The sequence below is a fragment of the Spinacia oleracea genome, chromosome 5 (assembly GCF_020520425.1).
Source record: "Spinacia oleracea cultivar Varoflay chromosome 5, BTI_SOV_V1, whole genome shotgun sequence".
NCBI classification, from domain to species: Eukaryota; Viridiplantae; Streptophyta; class Magnoliopsida; order Caryophyllales; family Amaranthaceae; genus Spinacia; species Spinacia oleracea.
In genome coordinates this window covers 53,901,664-53,921,012 of record NC_079491.1, presented here as the reverse complement: position 1 = coordinate 53,921,012, position 19,349 = coordinate 53,901,664, and the positions used below count along the sequence as shown (strand labels likewise).

Sequence of the window (19,349 nt, the reverse complement as noted above, 5' to 3'; positions counted from 1 at the left end):
TGATGGTCTCCCGCGTTGGGCCGTGGCTACAAATGGCTTTGTGGGTCTTTCCGAAAACTACAAGTTGTGGATGAGTTCCGATGATAAAGCTGTGAGGACCGAGGCTCGAAATGGTGAGCCGGCTGAGCTTTTGATACCTCGTATTCGGGTTAGGTTTGAGGGTCGTGATTCTGCCAATCCTCGCACCCATGGTATTAAGACTGTGAAAGCTCGTCCTGATCGAAAGTGAAAGGAAGTTCCCCATTCCAGTTCTAGGCCTAAGAAGATGCCTAACATGAAGGGGCCTGCCGTTGCTAAAAGAAATGCAAGTTCTCGCGGAGATCGTCGCCGGAACAATGTATGGGTTAGGAAAGCTTAGCCGCTAGTAGAACCAGTGACTAATCCAGTTGATGTTGATAATCCTTCCCCCACCATTGTTTGTGCCCTTGAGGCTGAGCGGGCTATAATGGTTCAAACTGAGAATGTTTCTGAGGCCTTGGCATCTTTGGAAGTTAGTGTCCAAGAGCCGGTTCTTATGGAGATTGATATAGGGGCAGCGCGGAAACCTGTGGAGGTGGACCCCGCGAACATTGCGCTCTACAAGACTTTATTTGATGATCCGGAAGAACTTGAGTAGTGTAGTTCTTGCTAGGGTGTAGGTGCCCTTTATTTATTTCAGTTGTGTTCGTTTTTCATTCCTTAGCACTTTTGTTTTCCTTCTTCTCATTTTTTAATAAAGGCGTATTTTATTTTTACTTTCATTTTTTGCTTCTCCTCTTTTTTCATTTTTTATATATTTGCTCATGTCTAACACTTTTGCACAACGTATATATATTTTACTTGATTGGACCGAATCCACAAATAGGATTGCCTACGTATCTTTGTTAAATAATTTTAACTTAGAATCAGGTCACGCGTAGTTCTAGCTAGAATAAATTCTAGGATGCCGAATTTAATAGATATGCTCTGAGGTGGAAACATATTATTTGATCGGTGAAATGAGTGAAGTTTCATCATTATTTTAATCTGTTGTTTTTGCCGTAAGCCCTGTATCTGCACATAAAAATGAAATTCCATGTGTTTTTTTGTTTTTTGTATGGCTATTTTTCGGTACGCATATCTGAATACGTGCTGTACCCCCCAAGTGTTCGTTATTTTTCCGTTATGTGCGGATAAAATGACGAGCACTTCTGGGCAAAATTTGGCAGGCAGAGAGTTTCAACGCGCAGGCTGGGGCGTCAAAGATTTCGGCGCCCAGACCTGGGCGTTGAAAAAGATTTCTGGGCGGTCTTTTTTCGACGCTTTGCTTCACATGTTCTTGCGTTTATTTTTTTTCTTCTTTTTTTTATTTTTTTTATTTTTTTTTGTTTTACTTTTTTACTCGTATTGGAATCAATTTTGACGCTATTTCGGAGGCTTTTTTGACTGTTAGCGTGAGAGGCATTTTTGTCCGGATTAATTTTTTCTATTCATGACTCGAAACGGTTTTGAGAATGGGGCTAGTGTGCGGAAGATATGAAGATCTTTGTGTAGGCTTTTGAGTGGGCCGAGGTCACGTTGACGTGGGGGGCGGTGTTTATTATTTTATGAATTTTTTTTGAGCAACATTTGCATTGTTTGGATTTGATTTTCTTTTTTGACTTCTTTTGGGTTGCATGGGTTGGACCCTTATGTTTTGGCAATATGATAGTGTGGTTCATTTTGTGGGTTTTCGGGTATTGAGTTCGATGTCACGATTCAAGACCGAGTGGGCCTTGCTTATTGGGCCTAGAGTGGGCCATTTCTTTGTTTTTGTATTTGCAAGTACGGTTGGTGCTTATTTAGTGTTAGAATAAAAGTTTTTAGGAGAAATCTTACGCCTTTATTAATTTGGAAAGTAAGGAAAACTCGCTGAAATAAAATTTGCCTATATTCTAAGTGGTCTTAGGACCATCTAAAGCCTTTATTATTATTTTTTTTCTATCAATCTAAAGAACTACTAGGCGTTTTTCTTTACTAAGGTGCTCTCTATGGCTCAAGCCTTGGGTTTAGTCTCGTAAAACTTTGGTCCTTCGCCGGTACTCATCTTGAATTCTATTCCCTTTGCGTTGACCCACTGACATGTCTTCACCCATCCGTTCTCGGCCTCTTCTGGTGTTGATGCAGGAGAGATTAACCGGGTTGGATCGAAACCTTCATCTTGTAAAGCTAGGGTAGTCATCACAGTCTCGTCCTCCATAGGCCTCGATTCGTTAAACAATGTCCATATAGCCTGGTTGTCTAATATTTCAGCTGTTTTGGTCTTGGTGAGGTGATGTGCCTCATCCAAGGTGTGGCAGTCATGGAAAATTTCAAATTCTGGTTTTAACAAGCCATCCTGAACGAAGGGTTCAGGGAAATCACATCATGGGTGTTCTTCTCCTTCCCGAACGAATATTCCGTTAAGAGTTCTTTGATACGGGGGAAGAAGGGTGGTTTGTTTGTCCTTAGCTGGGTTAAGGCGTAGCCTAGACAAGCGGTCAGCAATATCTTCCTCCGTTGGTTCATAGCCTAGGCCAAAGGGAGTAGATTTGTTGGGTAGAGGATGGAACGTGCATTCCTTCTTCCTTATGTCCAATGGGGTTCCTGGGAAATAACCTTGAGCGAACAGCATTTTAGGGATGACTCGGGATGCGCGCGGGTCTAGGAATGCTGAATCATAGTCCTCGATGAACTGGATGGCTTCATCCATTTGAAAACCGTAAAGGTCGTCTGCAGTTTCGGCCGTTCCAACCATAGTACAACTGATGTCGAGAGGAGGGGCGCGGATTTCCAGAATTACCCCATTATGGTTAAGTTTAACCATTTGGTGCAAGGTAGAGGCCACACCTCCTAAGTCATGGAGCCAAGGGCGCCCCAAGAGGAGGTTGAAAGTGGGCTTGATGTCGATTATTTGAAACTCCGTGGTGCGTGCCACGGGCCCGGTTTGTATTGTAAGGTTGATTTTTCCCAACACAGGCCTTCGAGAGTTATCATAAGCTCGTACTCCTTGCGTGGAGGTTTGGAAGTCATCGTTTCCTAGCCCCAAGCAATGGGCGGTTCGCAATGGGCAAACGTTAACTGCCGAACCGTTATCTACGAGCGCTAGGGGGATGTTTTGTCCTTTGCATCCAACCACTAGATAGAGGGTTTTATTGTGGGTGCCTCCTTCCTTGGGCAAGTCTTTCTCAGTAAAAACTATTGCTTTTTCCTCAATATCTCTCGTGACGTGGCTAACCAACGAGTCAGGTGTGATGTCCGTAGGGACTGAGATGAGGTCGAGTGAGCGAATAAGTTTTTCGCGATGCTCCTTTGAAGTACACATGAGATCCCAGATGGTAATCTCGGCCTTAGTTCTTTTTAGTTGCTTCAAGAGAGGATTTTCAATGACTTTTGCGGCGGTGGTGTGCCGTCCATTCTCAGGAGTTTGTCTGACTGGGATATCGTCCATGGGAGGTGGGCGAATATCCGATTGGTATATCCTTCCGGATCGGGTGAGATTGTCGACTTCGGGCTCCTGAGGGGTGGTGTCAATGAGAGAATACCCGGGCCAAGTTTCGGTAAAGAGTTCCTGGCCCGATACTTGAGATAGGTAGACATCTTCAGCATCATCATCCCACACACCGCACACTTCTCTCTCGATTCGATCCATAGGGACCACATCGAGTGGTGCACCTTGAGGTGTAATGTACACCGTAGGGTCAAAGTTCTTATTTTCTGGTTGGTCGAGAGAGATGTGACAAGAGCCGAGTGGGCTCTTGTTGTTGTTGGGTTTGCCAACGTTAGGGAGAGGTATTACTTCATCCTCTATCATGTCCTGGATTGTGTTTTTTAGATTCCAGTAGTTTTCAGTGTCATGCCCATTGCCTTGATGGAATTTGCAGTAAGTACCTTCGACCCAATATTTACTTTTGACAGGAGGGTCACGGGTGGGGCCTATAGGCCTCAACTTTCCTTGATTGGTTAGTCTTTCGAAGGCTTGTACGAAAGTCGACCCGAGTGGGGCAAACTTTCGATCTCGGACCCATCTTCCAGGGCTTCTCCGGGCGGGGGTCTCCTCTACGGCATGGACTTCTTGGGCTTGGGATGTGTGGCCCCTGTTGTAGGTGTTACTTTTGTATGCGGGCTTGCTTTGTTTTGTTTTCGCGAGATCATCCTCGATCTTTATTCCCACATCATAAACTCTTTTGAAAGTATCAAGGCCCAGGTACCTAAGGTGTTGTCTGTAAGCCGGGTCCAGGTCGTCAATGAATTTTTGGACCAATTCTGTTTCGGGAGGCCTATTGATTAGTTGGGCCTCTTGGTCCCTCCATCTAGCAAAGTAGGTTGTGAAACCTTCATTTTTCTTTTGGAAGAGGACTTCCAGCTCGCGCATGGTGACTTGAAAATCCATGTTCGACGAGTATTGCTTGATGAAGACATTGACAAAGTCCTCCCAAGTGGGGAAGAGCTTAGGGTCCTGGTGGTAGTACCATTTGAGCGGCACAGGTTCCAAGGACAAAGGAAAGGCAGGTAAATACATGGACTTGTCCACGCCTTTCAAGTTCATGGCATTCACGAAGCTCAAAAGATGATCACGGGGGTTGTCCGTGGCTTTGAATTTCGGTAAGTCAGATGAACTAAACTTTTCTGGTAGTTTGCCAAGAAAAGGTTCAGGATCGAGGGAGAAGTACTTGCTCCCCATGGTTTGCTGTAGAACCATTTTTTCAATACTCTTCTCGTTATCGAGGTCATTTTTGGCTTGCGCGGCTGCTAAGGCTTCGTTTTCCATTTTCAGTTGGCTCATGAGTTGGGTCATTTGGACCATCCGGTCTCGCAATTCTTCGATGGACATGTTATTAGCATGCTCGGTTTTGGTGCCGAACATTGTCGTCGTAGGAGGCCTAATAACGACACGAAGAGTTATTTATTACTCTTCTTTTTAGTCGCGCTTTAGAATCGAGTGCCTTTTCATACGCCCTCGCAGCAATTTTTTTTTACGAAAAGTTTTTTTTGCTACATATTTTTTTATGCGCGGGCGCCGAGGCTGTTGTGCCTGACCAAAAGGCCAGGCAGCAACTTCAGCGCCCAGCGAAGGGCGAGAGAAATATTGGCGCCCAGCCAGGGGCGTTGAAAATGCGTCCCTGGCTGGTACTCGTATTCTATTCGCGTATATTTTTTTTGTATATGCGACTTTGATTTTGCGTGCTTGCCTAATAACGTCCTTTACGCATTGTGCAGCGTTGTGGGATTCGTTACGGCCATCCCGAGCGTCGCTTATTTTTGCGGCGATCGTTCGGGTTTGCGGAACACGTATTTTGGTATAACTCTTTGGCCAATTGATTCATGAATGTTTGGGCAATTTTTAAGGTCGTTGGTTTTCTAGCATTATTTGTCACACACAATCACATAATTCGCGACACATAACTAACATTACATCATGAGGCAAAATAATAATATGTCATGTAGTTTATAATAGGCTTCTATGGGTAGTATTTGCGCCGGCTTGGTACCTCTTCTATCGCAGATCCAACACATGCCCCGGTCAAGGTAGTGCCTTCAACAGACGAATTTCGCCCAAGAGGCCAATCACGATGTAAGCCAAGGGGGCATGCACCGATGAGAGGGACCTAGTGGGCGAGCGATTGGGTTTGGGACGGGTGTACTACTAGAGAAAGTGCCGAGTGGACAACATTCGAAGCGTATGCACCCCCCGGTTGGCGATGGGTATCCTTAGTCCCAACTCCCGAGATGAAACATCCAACGGAGCCAAGATTCGTTATGCGGTTCTGTCTGTTCACGTTAATATGCTGATTTTCAGGTCGTCCCAACTTGATGGGGAAATAAACGCGGGGTAGGATCGTTTCACCCTTCGGCTATTTTGATTACCTACGAGCATGAGTATTTCCTTCACTGTCCCCAGTGGAGTCGCCACTGTGAGGGGGTCGAAAAAGCACGAGGCTAATGCGTGACCTCGTCCCTCGTGGGCGTGACGTTTCTTTTTGTCAAATCAAGTGTCATTGGATTTCCTGTGAGTTTACACCCAATTGACTAGTAATATAGAAGTCGCCATTCAGTTTTTAACGACAATGAGAAAAACTGACAAAACCCGGTTATCGTGACATAAAGGGAGTGCAATTATGTTTGACCACGACGGCCATAGGTTCCCTTGTGATTCCTGGTGTGGGGATCTCTCAACGTACACCCGCAAGGTAGAGATTGAGGGTTCGGGGGACTGTAACTACCGAGAGGAGTACTCGCTCTTCGATAACTCCAGAGGCAGGATATCCTTACTAGCTCAGCATAAATAATTGAAGGGACATGCGTTAACTATTAAACTAATCTGAATTGATTTTAGCAATATGCAACACATAATACTAGATCGATCGTGATTATCTGGTTTAGATTGATTTAAGGGACCTAGCATGATAGTTGAATTTCCCAAGATATTATCTTTATTGGGCGTGATAGAACAATCAGATTTAATAGTTTAACAGTTTTATAAAAGGGCGAGGAAAGCGATTAAATCATGCGAAGGGACACATTACGACGCACCCTTGAGAGGTGCGTCACGGTTCTCAGAAAACTAACCACTTTGGCTTTGCTATTTCTCCTTTTATTTAACGAATCTCAAGTTTCCGGGCTTAATTCTTCAGCTACAAGGGACAGGATACGTTCTGTTCGATTTTTGGATCGATTGCGACAGAACGCGGGATCAATTTCGCAGCGTGAGGCTTAGGCTTAGGGGTTGGAGTCAATACTCAGAATATAAATTGTGTGTTGTGTCCTTTTCACGTCGAATTTGGGGCTGTATTTATAGGGAAGAGTTCGTGGAAAGATAGAATTTTATAGCTCTAATCCAAGAAGAATTAGGAGAGAATACGTACCCAGGTAATTTCAGCGCCCAGGGCTGGGCGCCGAAGATTTCGACGCCCAGAGCCAGGCGTTGAAAATAGGGTATGGGCCGTATTTCCTTGTCAGATTTGGACTCGTGGAATACGGAGTCTTTGAGATTTATCCGAGTCTTTTAGTGCGTATTAACTTTATGACGGAATGCGTCTGGGCCCGTTACGAACTCTAGGCTCGTTAGGATTTTAATTAATACGTAACTCTTTATTTTCAAATTATGCTAAGAATAGGATTCCTCTTGCAAATTCTATCTCTTTTAGGATTTATGTTGGAGTGCAACACCTAATTCTGACAGGTTTCTATCTTTTATGTCTTGCCACTTTTAGCAATTACCCGTTACGGCAGTTACTATTTTTAGCAGGTTTCTATAAATAGCAGGTTCAGGTGAAATGAAAAGGGTGATCGAGATTCGTTATTTTATAGGAGATGCGTTGCCAAGTGGAGAATTATGTTCTCATCATCGAACCTTCCCTTTCGGGAATGGGGACAAAAGTAGGTGCCTACAACGCCGATCTAGGACTAGAATGCTTGAATTTTTTATAAAATGAACCGAAATCTGCCCGAAGCGTTGATCCGGACTGCTTGAAATTGCGCGGCTTGCGGCTTTGGAATCTTGAATAATGGAGGTTGTACTTTGTTGTCCGAAACACTAAAGAGTGTGTACTCGGAACCATAAAAGAGGGCGGTGGATGTTTTGGGCAAATTCTACTTAGAGACGAACTTGCCTTGATGATGGTGCTAACAATCGATTGAGCAAGATAATTTAGAGTAACGAGAGAAAGTTGCAAGAGCGTGGAATGAGAGTGTTATTATTGCTTAATATTTCGTATATACAAACTGACATAGCTAAGCCATTTTATAGGCTTTTCGTAATAAGAATGTAACGTTCACACTTAATTATACATAATTAGGCATTAAATGAGTAATGGTGGTTTGCTCATTAACGGCTTGTAACTGCTGCGCTGCTTCCAGCCGTTGAGAACAAGTTCAAAGGACACTACAACACGCCTCGCTGGCAGCCACGTAGGCTCCATTCGTCACATCTGCCCACGTCACCAAGAGGGTATTTTCCCCCCTAATAGTTGTCCCCAAAACCCATTTTGAATTTATTCCAGGAAGTTTAAAAGGAGAAATGGGTTTTACGAGAAAAGGGTGGAAACTACCTCTTAATCCTCCCAACACTGACGGCGTTAATGCAATGATGATTTCTTGGAGGGACCAACCGCCGACCTGCGCCCATAAATACGCCTGCCCGCTTAACCACTTCCACACACTTCTTCATTCTCTCTCTTCTCTTTCCCAGAAAAAACAACCGGCGCCTCTCTCTCTCCCTTTCTCAAGTAACTGCTTCCCCTTCCATCTTCTTCCCTTCTTTCTTTTTTTTAAAAAATTTCTTCCATGTCGCAAAGGATGGGGACGAAATCCACCCGCGCAAAGAACAAGAAGGTAGTTGTGGAGTGCGATCTGGACGAAGGTCCGATTTTCAGCCCTACCCACACACTGGACAAGAAGAATGCTCGGCCGGCCACTTGGGGAAACAAGATGTGGCGGTGCTCAGGGAAGAGTGTGGCTTCCCTCCGTCGGCGGTAATTCGGTTGTCGCAGCCCGACGAACGGGCCGATTGGGTATCGGACGGTTGGGTGTGCTTTTATGAGTATCCCTTCAGGATCGGGTACACTTACCCTTTCACGCCGCTGGTAAGGGGGGATTTGAAGGCTCTGGCGGTGCCGCCGGCGCAATTAGTGCCGCAAGTCTGCCAAGTAATGCATCTAGTTGACCACCTGGCCAGTCAATTGGACATGGAGTTCCGGATTGAAGACCTGGTTTATACTTAGAAGGTCTAGAACTATGGGGCTGGTAGGTATTTGCTGCATGTCAAGGATGAAAGAGAGGCTCTCCTTGGTGCGGACAAGTCGAACGACCGCGGATGGATGGGTCAGTTCTTTTTGGTGGAGTTGGCTAGTTTAGGGCCCGACTCCGACTTCTTGACGGGGGAATGGATGGCTAGAGGTATTAATTGTTGCTTTTGTGTTTTTTGGGCTTCTTGATTTGACTTTGTCTCACTTGTTTGTTTTTGTAGGTGCATCATTCGACACTTTTGGAGTCGACCGTACTCTTGGGAGTTCCTTTAAAGGACAAGGCTTTCATTGGCATCAGGTTCGATTGTGAGAAACTTTCTCAAGTGGAAGAAATTTCTGAGCCTGCAAACAAGTCGACATCAACAGGTAAACATGGGTTAGGGTTAGTTTACAACTTTGGGTTCGTCGCCGTTCAAAACAAAAATGAATTACAACTGTTGTGACGAGATTGTGTCGTCAAAATGTTTCGCACAGGAACTGGCCTGTCGACATGCTCTGGAAAAGCTCCTTCTGCGGATGCGCTGCTGAGGAAAAGGTTGGAGGCACTGGGGAGTGTGTCTCGACCTAAACCCATCACTGTGGTATCACCTTCGAGGCCGCCAAAGGCTTCCATCGATGCTACCGTGACTGGGGAGACCGGGTCATCCATACCTGCTGAGTTCAAGTTGTCGCCTCCTTCTCGGAAGAGGATTCTCACAGTGGAATTTCTTGACGACTACGGGTCGGCAAATGCTCCACGAGTCCAGCTTTGGCCAGAGGTTGACCGCCTATGGATGCCGGCCAGCCGAGAGCGTCAAGAGTCCCTGTCCCCAGTTGCTGCAACTGTCGAGAGCGTCTCGGATGATTGGATGGTATGACCTACTTTGTTTATTTTATTTTTTATTGCATGTCGTCCTTGAGTCGTCATTAAATGGCTTAGAATTCCTTTTCTTTTCCTGTTAACATAGGCCCTGCAATCTGCTTTGGCTACACGCCATCATGTCATAATGTTAGTGGATCAAATAGTAAAAATGAAAAACGACATGAAGAAAGCGTAGCAGGAAGTTGGCCGACTTGGCGGCGTGGCTAAGGAGGCGGCGGCCAGAGCCGAGATGCTGCAGGTGGAACAAGAAAACGGGGCTGCTGAGATTGCAACGTTGAATGCCGAGAAGGAGACGTTGGCTGCTGAGGTCGACGAGCTGAAGACGTCTCTTTCCAAAGTCAAGGCGAGGATTTTCGAGTGTGCTGGCTACTACACTTGGAAGATGAAAGATGAGATGATGGAAGACTTCAAGGCGGGGAAACATGTGAACTGGACTCCTGAAGAAGACATTGCTCAGTTCAACGCTGCATTCCCCGAGGACTATATCCCCCTGGTGCCGTGAGCGATGAGGAAGACGTTGAGGAGGGTGCAACAGCAACCAGCCCCAATGCCGAGACGCTGGCGGCACCAGGCGATGGCGAACAAGGGGACAATGCAGGTCCAGCAGACCCTCAGGAGTAGCTCTGTCCCCCCTCCTTAAAAATTTAAAATTTTCAGTTGTGTTTTAAACAATGGTTCGTTTAAACAATGTTTTGTGTTTGGCCTTTGAAAAGGTCGAAAAAATATTGGGGCTGTGTTTCGTCTTAATGGCGGCAACTCTTTGTGTGTTTTGGGCTTGTCCAAGGGGACAAGTCATGTAAATATTTGTGGACTTTTAATTTTTTGCTTTGTGTGGACTACTTGTGTTTGGAAAAAATGCGTTTGGGTTTGTGTTTGTTTTGCAGGTGGTGCACGTACCTCGAGTTTGACTTTGGCGACGCCTCCAGCCTGTCGGCGAGATGCTGCAAAACGAGATAATGGCGTGAAGGTTGACCGTTGGTGGAGCCAACAGCCCTCCGATGCCTAAGTCAATAATGATAATAAGAAAAAATATGATTGAAAAAAGTAAAAGAGACAGAGATAAAGGACTTAACTTATTTCGTTCGTCTTTGCAGTTTGTGTTTTACCATGGTGGCGTCCGAGATGTTCCCGGGTTCGTAATACGTCATGCCATCACCATGATGGCGATGGACACCAGTGTTCCTGTGTGTTAGGAAAAACTAGAAAAACAATAGATTCCAAGTGTTCAGAAATGGTACAGTTTCAAGTGTGTTGCGTTCCAGCTCCTTGGGATAGATGTACCGCCTCTATCAACCAACTCGTATGCGTCATGACCTGTTCTTCTTATAATTTGATAAGGACCTTCCCATGTCGGAGCCAACTTGCCTTGTCGAGGATCCTTCTTGTTTGGAAAGACTTTGCGCAGAACCCAATCTCCTTGCTGAAATACTCGAACTCTCACATTCTTGTTGTAACTACTCGCGACTTCTTGTTGGTAGGACGTCATCCTGACCAGTGATGCTTCATTGAGTTCGTCGACAGTATCGATGTCGTAAAATGAGATACTACATTATGGTAGAGCTTATATGTAATTGAGTTAGATACCGGAACTTAAATTGGGAGTTTAAAAGTATATAAACCGGGTCATAGAAAGTTCAACATAGGAAATTAAGTTAGGTGATAGCAAGATAACATGTATGGAGAATTAGGAGGAAAGTTAGTAATTAGATTATTGTGATAGAAATATAAAAGGATGTGGGAAATGTAGATTAATGGTTCAAGAGTTACTATAACTAAGAGAAGTCATGTTTTGGAATTTCTAACCTAAGGATGTTGATTCAAGGATCTCGAGATATTCCACTAAGAGTATGAAATGTAATTTGAGGAATTGTTGTTAGCAATTGGGTAATGGAAAATGAGGCTGGAAATGATAATTTTGGTCTATGAATTGGTTGTGGAAGGTTTAAGGACTGAGAATGAATTATTATCTTGAAAAGTATGTATTACGGAAGCCTTCACGAATTCATTTGGTGTTATGATAAGAAATACTGAGGATTTAGGATTTAAATTATAGTGTGAGTTAGATATTAGTAATGAATTGGGATCATGATCGAGGATTAGAGTTTTGATTCGTTTACTTGTTTAATTGTTTCTTTACTAGATATTTATTTCTGAGTCCGTTAGGTGTTATTTGAACCATTAGTATTGAAAGTCAAGTATATAAGCATCGAGTTTAGGGAAATTAAGGTCGTGAAGGTACAATGTGAATATTCTATTTGGGAAATAGTATAATGAAGTGTTGGTCCTTGTGTGTGAGTCTATTACAAACTCCATATTATCTTAACAGTTACTCTAAGATTCCTATTTGAACATTTGAAATAAAAAAAAACCGTTTAAAGGAGATGTGGTTGAAATTTTATATAAATTCTTTTACATTAAAGTATTCTTAATAATAATTGTGTTTCTTCCATATGTCCGATTTCAATCTTAGTATCTCTACGTGGCTCCTTTATTCCTTTAGTGACTTCTTTCCATTTGATTTATTCAAAGCGCCAACAATTCTACTCCTTTGACAAATTTTGATCGTGAAGATGGCATAGAATTCATTTCTGTATAGGTCTACTCTAATTCTTCTCTATATTATGATCAAGTATTTCTATCCTCAATCCCATTGTTAATTCACATATTAAGTAACCCATTCAACTCCAATCCATCCAGAGCTACCGAGTCTTTCTATCTAGTGTTGTCTTTGTGGTTTTAAGTTTTGATTTGAAATATCTAAACCGATTTGTCATTCCTTTTGATATCCTATGATTTCGAAGATCGACTTTAGATGAAAAAATTCTATTCAAATGATTTTAAGCTGTATGAATTAAAGTTTCGCGGACGAAACTTATTTTAAGGGTGGTATAGTGTAATAGCCCTGATTTTAAGCAGCTCTTAATATGATCTTATCGTCTTAAACATGTTATTAGAATTCCTTCTTAAACCTAAATTGAGACCAAGATCTTGAAATTTTAATAAATTGGTTAATGGAGTTGAGATTTTCAATATTATATTTAAGTTAGCCTTTGAATTGATTTCCGAGTTCAGCCTCGAGATAGTTTATGGAAAAAAAAAATACGTTTGAAGATTTGAGATTTTGATACTCCGAAGTAAATTGTTCTTTTTATTTATCTATTAAAAACTCAAGGATTAGTTATGAAATTAAAGGTTCTATTTTAAGAATGAATAATGTTTTGTTAAATTATTTTGCCTAAATAAATTATTGTTAAGTTAGTTGATGAGAAGTCTATTTAAATAATTAAGATAATTATACTTAAGCTTGTTTTGTAAAAATCTAGTGTTTAAATGATTTTCTTATTGTTAAATGAATCAGGAACCTTCTCCTCTCCTCAATCTCCTTCACTTGCCTTCTCTCTCCTCACCGACACTCCCTCTCTCCCAACCTCTAACACCCTTCTCTCTCTCTCCTGAGCCGCGCACCACCAGCGCCTCCACCGTACTCCGTTCTCCTTCGTCGATGTTGCTGAATATGTGTGTTGATTTGTTTCTGCCACCTTCCTTGCTCTACCTCCTCCTCGTGCTCTGCGTCGCTGCCGCCACCGACGGTGGCGTTTCAGGATCTCCATTCTTGCTACACTACTTGATTGGTAATTTCTTAAACTCTAATTTATTGAATTCAAGTAAAACCCCCAAATTGAACGAAACCCTAACTTTCTCTTTTTGGTTTTCTCTCTCTCCTCTTGTTCGGTGCGCCCTTCCTCCGCCGGAGCCGTGCTTTGGTGGTGGTGATGCCCACCCTATACGTGGTGGTTGTTAGTTGTCTGATGTTGTTGTTCTTCTCCCTCCCTCCACTTGCTCTTCCCTGTTATCTATGTGGCTCTCCGCCAGGCTCCCCCACTGCGGCGGTGCGGCGTAGCTGCTAGTGGTGGGGCGGTGCGACATGGCTGCTATTGCTGCTGCTTCGTGGTCACTTTGTTGTTGATCTGAAAGCTCATGTTGCTAATTCTGCCTTCTATGTTAAGGGTATAACTCAACCCACACTTTATTCTATCTATCTTTCAGTTTATCCATTTCCATAAAGTTATGAGAATTTAATTTGTTATTGATTATTAGTTTGATTTCATAGAAATGATTTTCTGAATATCGAATTAAACAAGTTTTGATAATGTAGTTGAGAAATTCAGATTTTGTTTCGAGAAAGTTTTTGAATAGCTATGTAATTAAGATTTTCCAATTTGGTAATTTGATCGATTAATATTCATCAAGTATATATAATTTAATTGTTGAACTATATGTTTCAATTACGGATTATAATTAGCCATCCAATACGGCTTTCTTAAAATAAAATATGTACTATGTTAGTTCTAAATTAAGTTTTTCGAAAATCAATTAAGATTTCAAAAAAGAATTCATTAAGTTCTAGATAGATTAGAGTGAGTAGTTTATTTATTTTGAGTCTTTCTTGTTGAGGTGAATTGATGGAGAATGGTTTAAGAAGATTTGAGTCATAAAGTTAAGCGGAGAATGATGACCGACTGAGGATCATTGGAGCTAAGGTGCTTAGGAGTTGAGGTACACATTGTCCAACCAACTTCAATGTTTGAAATTATATTTTGTGTTTAAGTACTATGAATATATGTAAATATATGTATGTATGGATTCTGAATGGTGCTTGCAAATTAAACCGTGCTTTGAAAATTAATGTGTGATTGCAAATTGAATTGAGTTTTGCAAATTGAATTGCGTTTTGAAAATTGAATTGTGTATTCCGAATTGATTATGCTTTGCAAATTGGACTGAATGTTTTAAGAATCTTTATTCTTTTGAATGATTATTTGTGCCGAATGGGAATTCAAGTGAGGAATGGTTTTGTTGAAAGGTTTTGTGAGCAGATAATTGTGTTAATCAAGTTATGGTAAAATATGAGATATGTGAATGATTCAAAAGGGTCGTAAATAAGGGGTTAATCATAAATTGAGGGCATAATTGATTAGGAATGTCCGTAATGGGAGTAATCTAACTCGAGTCCCTAAGGTATTGAGGGTTGAATGATAAACTTTATTGTAAAATTTAGAATAATCTAAGGCATGATTGAAAATGATCTTGAAAGAGTTGATCTTCAAGGAAATATATTTATAATTTTATTAAATTATATTCTCTTTGAATTTCTTAGAACGTTTTTCTTTTCGTAAAATTGTGGATTATGAGTTAAACTAATTTTGAATAACTATAAAGATCTTAAATTAATATAGCTATAATTAAGTGTAATCTGTTATGCGCGTGTTTTCTTAAAGAAAGTGATTTTTACAAATGAGGATAGTGCTTTCAATTAAGTGTCACAAAACGAGTTTTTGACATAATGATGTTAGAAGACTTTCTAAAAAAATTGATTTTTGTTATAAAGAACATTGGAACATTTTGAATTCCCAACTAAACTAAGACGTTTATGAAAATAATAATTATAAAAGAAACTAATAGTTATTTCCTTATTCAACAATTGTTTTAATACAAAGAATTAATCAAATGTTTCATAAATCTCATTTCAGGCACACTAAGCTCACCTAGTTAAACTTAATAACTAGGAATAGATAATGATTGCAGTTTGAGTACTATAGCATTGAATCATATTACAATATAATTAATCATTAGAAGGTAATGGTATTTTTGTTATTGTGAAATAATATATACTAGCAAGCTAGGTTAGGAGTTACATTAAACTCGAACATAGAATTGTTTTAATATTTGGAGTTCAGTTTTTCATAAGTTGACGAATGGTAAATATAGAGAAATATCTAATGAGTCTAACTCAAGGTAACACTTGTGGGTATTGTCTATGTGTATGGTAAAAAAAATTCATGAATTCAATTAATTGAATCAAAGGCGATTATGACAAGATATGTAGAATTGAGAAAGAAGCTGATACATGATTGAGGGGATAAACTTAAGTTTTGAGAACGAAATTATATAGATTAGCATCAAAGTAATTATGAATGGGAAATTAGCTGTGTATGTGTGGCGTGATGCTCACATGCGTTAGTGATAAGCATCTTATTTGCAGGCGAGTGAAATACTCGTAGCTGCCGTCTTGCAGGCGAGTGAAATGTTCGTAGCTGCCGTCTTGCAAGCGAGTGAAATGCTCGTAGCTGCCGTCTTGCAGGCGAGTGAAATGCTCGTAGCTGCCGTCTTGCAGGCGAGTTAAAATTCTCGTAGCTTCCGTCTTGCAGGCAAGTTCGATATTTGCAGCTGCCGTCCTGATTAGACTTGCAAGCATATTGGTTAGTAGGAGGGTGACGACCCCCATAGTTTAGAGTCAGTCGGTCATGATGAGTTATAAGTCACGAGACTAACTTTTGATGAATTGTGAATTTGGAAGTTATGTGAGGAGATTATGATATATGGATCTTTCGTGAACTAAACTATTGATTGAAGGATAATGGCTTCGTGAAATTGTGAAACAAATTTCAAAGGAATTTTGATGCTTTTGTCAAACAATGTTTTCTAAGTAATGTGATTTGAACAAGTGTAAAGTGATTTCCAAAACAAAACATAAAAACAAAAACTTAAGCTATTTGAACCACCTATCAAATGCATTTCAGGTTGGATAATGTGTACTCAGATTTCCGCTGACTTTGTTCTCTGAACCTGTCCCGGTGGGGACAGAGTCAAATATTTTGCAGGTAGCAAGAGTCGAGTCTCAGTACAGGTTCAAGGTTCGTAGAGTTCACTAGGGGCCTTCTATGTCCAAGGTTGGATTACAGATTCGCCAAATGTAATTAATTTTTTTTTTGAGTTGTTAATAGGCTGTATAATTTCTTCATAAAGCTTTTGGTTTATTATATGAATTATATATTCGTGTTGGAGTTGTAGTTAAGTTAAGTTTGTTGGTTAAAGGTTAAGTGTGCCTCGAAATAGCTCACTAAGTTTGGGATGTTAATGTTACCCCTGTGAATGTTTTGGGAAATATTATATGTTGGAATGATGTAATTGAAGCAGGTAACGTAATTTCCTAAATCATATTTTAGGTTGTCCATATTTAGGGGAGGTGCTGCCGATTTATTTATTATAATTATAAGCTTAAAGTTAACGAGCGTCTTTAAGACAGAATAAGCCTGAGACTTTATTTTTGAAGTTTCTTGAGAAGTAAAATATGTTTAGCAGGGTTAATTTGATTTTGCAACCAGCTCGTTAAGGGCGGGCTATTACACATTTGCTTCCTATGGCTTGGTAGCCATCTGGCAAATCGACCAAATCCCAAACTTGGTTTTCAAACATGGAGTCTAATTCAGACTGCATGGCTTCTTGCCATTGCTTGGAGCTAGGGCTCGTCATAGCTTGTTTGTAAGTCGCAGGTTCATCACTTTCAAGTAATAGAACGTCATAGCTCTCGTTCGTCAAAATACCTAAGTACCTTTCCGGTTGAGATCTATATCTTTGCGATCTACGCGGGGTTACATTTCTAGATGGTCCATGGTTCTCACCAGATTCTTCCAAAGATCTCTAAGTTTCATCCTGAATGTCATCTTGAGCATTCTCTAGAGTTTGTTGTTCGACTCGAATTTCTTCGAGGTCTACTTTTCTCCCACTTGTCATTTTGGAAATGTGATCCTTTTCCAAAAAGATACCATCTCGAGTAACAAACACCTTAGTCTCATATGTATTGTAGAAGTAATACCCCTTTGTTTCCTTTGGTAGCCCACAAGGATACATTTGTCATATTTTGGATGAAGTTTGTATGAAATTAATCGTTTGACGTATCACTTCACATCCCCAAATCTTAAGAAAAGACACTTTTGGAGGCTTTCCAAACCATAACTCATATGGAGTCTTTTCAACAGCTTTAGACGGAGCTCTATTTATAGTGAGTGCAGCTGTATTTAGTGCATGTCCCCAAAATTCTATTGGAAGTTCGGCCTGACCCATCATTGATCTAACCATGTCTAGCAGTTCTGTTCCTCCATTCCGACACACCGTTCCATTGTGGTGTTCCAGGAGGAGTCAATTCTGATAGAATTCCACATTCTTTCAGATGGTCATCAAATTCATAGCTCAGATATTCACCGCCTCTGTCAGACCGCAGTGCCTTAATCTTCTTGCCTAATTGATTCTCTACTTCACTCTGAAGTTCCTTGAATTTGTCAAAGGATTCAGACTTATGCTTCATTAGGTAGACATAACCATGTCTACTAAAGTCATCAGCGAAAGTGATAAAGTAGCTGAAACCACCTCTAGCATTTATACTAATTGGTCCACATACATCTGTATGGATTAAACCCAATAGTTCAGTTGCTCTTTCTCCAACTTTAGAGAAAGGTTGCTTTGTCATTTTTCCAAGTAAACATGATTCGCACTTACCATAATCCTCTAAGTCAAATGGTTCTAGAATTCCTTCCTTTTGAAGTCTTTCTATGCGTTTCAAGTTAATATGGCCTAATCGACAATGCCACAGATAGGTGAGATCTGAATCATCCTTTTTGGTATTTATGTTATAAACTTGTTTGTCGTGATCTAGTAAATAAAGTCCATTGACTAATCTAGCAGATCCATAAAACATCTCTTTAAAATAAAACGAACAACTATTTTCTTTTATTAAAAAAGGAAAATCCCTTAGCATCTAAGAAAGAAACAGAAATGATATTTTTAGTAAGACTTGAAACATGGAAACAGTCTTCCAGTTCCAAAACTAGCCCAGAGGGCAACGACAAATAATAAGTTCCTACAGCTAATACAGCAATCCGTGGTCCATTTCCCACTCGTAGGTCGACTTCACCCTTGCTTAACCTTGTACTTCTTGTTAGTCCCTGTGAATTGGAACATAAGTGTGAGCCACAACCTGTATCTAATACCCAAGAAGTTGAATTAGCAAGTATACAGTCTATAACGAAAATACCTGAAGATGGAACGACTGTTCCGTTCTTCCGATCTTCCTTAAGCTTTGGACATTCTCTTTTGTAATGGCCTATTCCCTCACAATAAAGACAGCTTGACGTGGACGTGTCCTGCTTTGTTTTAGCATTGCCCTTGGACTTTCCACCTTTCTTGAAGGGTCTCCCTTTATCCTTGAGTAAATCTTTGGCTTCACAGTCGAGTATTATCTCACCCTTTCTGACAAGGTGAACAAATTCTGCAACTGTTTCTTCTCTTGGTTCACTTAGGTATAGTTGGTTGAAGCAACCAAACCCACTGTGTAGTGAATTGAGCAAGATAGAGACTTCCATCCTTTCGCTTATTGGTGTTCCTAGTAGACTTAGGCAATCAAAATATGAAAGCATAAGCTCCACATGGAACCTTAGTGGGACGCCTACCCTTTGTTTAGAGTGAAGGAGCTGAACATGTGCCATCCTATAACACCTGTTAGGAGAACTAACCTTTAGACAAAACATTGATTCAATCAACTCATAAATGTTTAGGTCCCTGTCCTCCGTGCTTCCACGACAAATATCCCTCATAGTCTTAATGAGCATAAAAGGTTCGTAAGCTACAAATCTTCTACCCCATTCATCAGGGATATTGTTCAACATGGGACTCATAACCTTTTTGAGATCCGCATCCCAGGCGGAAAATCTTTCAGGGGTCATGTCTCTGGCATAGTAGCTTGGCATGGGATGCAACAGTACATACTCAAGTCCATTGAGTCTGACAATTTCAACAAGCTTAGCTTCCCATTCAAGAAAATTCGTTTGGTTCAGCTTGACCATAAGCTCAGAACCCATGATTATGTTTTGATTGTTGTTTGCCATAGTAAAACTACAATAGAAAAAGAATAAACAAATAAATAATCA

The 19,349-nt window shown here is 41.0% G+C and overlaps 1 long non-coding RNA gene across 2 annotated transcripts; it reads left to right on the top strand.

Moving 5' to 3' along the window:
- Positions 1-12,915: 12,915 nt before the first annotated feature.
- On the top strand, positions 12,916-16,430 carry LOC110789053 (uncharacterized). Of its 2 annotated transcripts, XR_008920959.1 has the most exons (3): positions 12,938-13,593; positions 14,041-14,142; positions 16,231-16,430. It is a non-coding gene; the product is annotated as an uncharacterized lncRNA (long non-coding RNA). The 2 variants fall into 2 exon arrangements; XR_002533498.2 differs by having other exon boundaries at positions 12,916-14,142.
- The last annotated feature ends 2,919 nt before the right edge of the window (positions 16,431-19,349 follow it).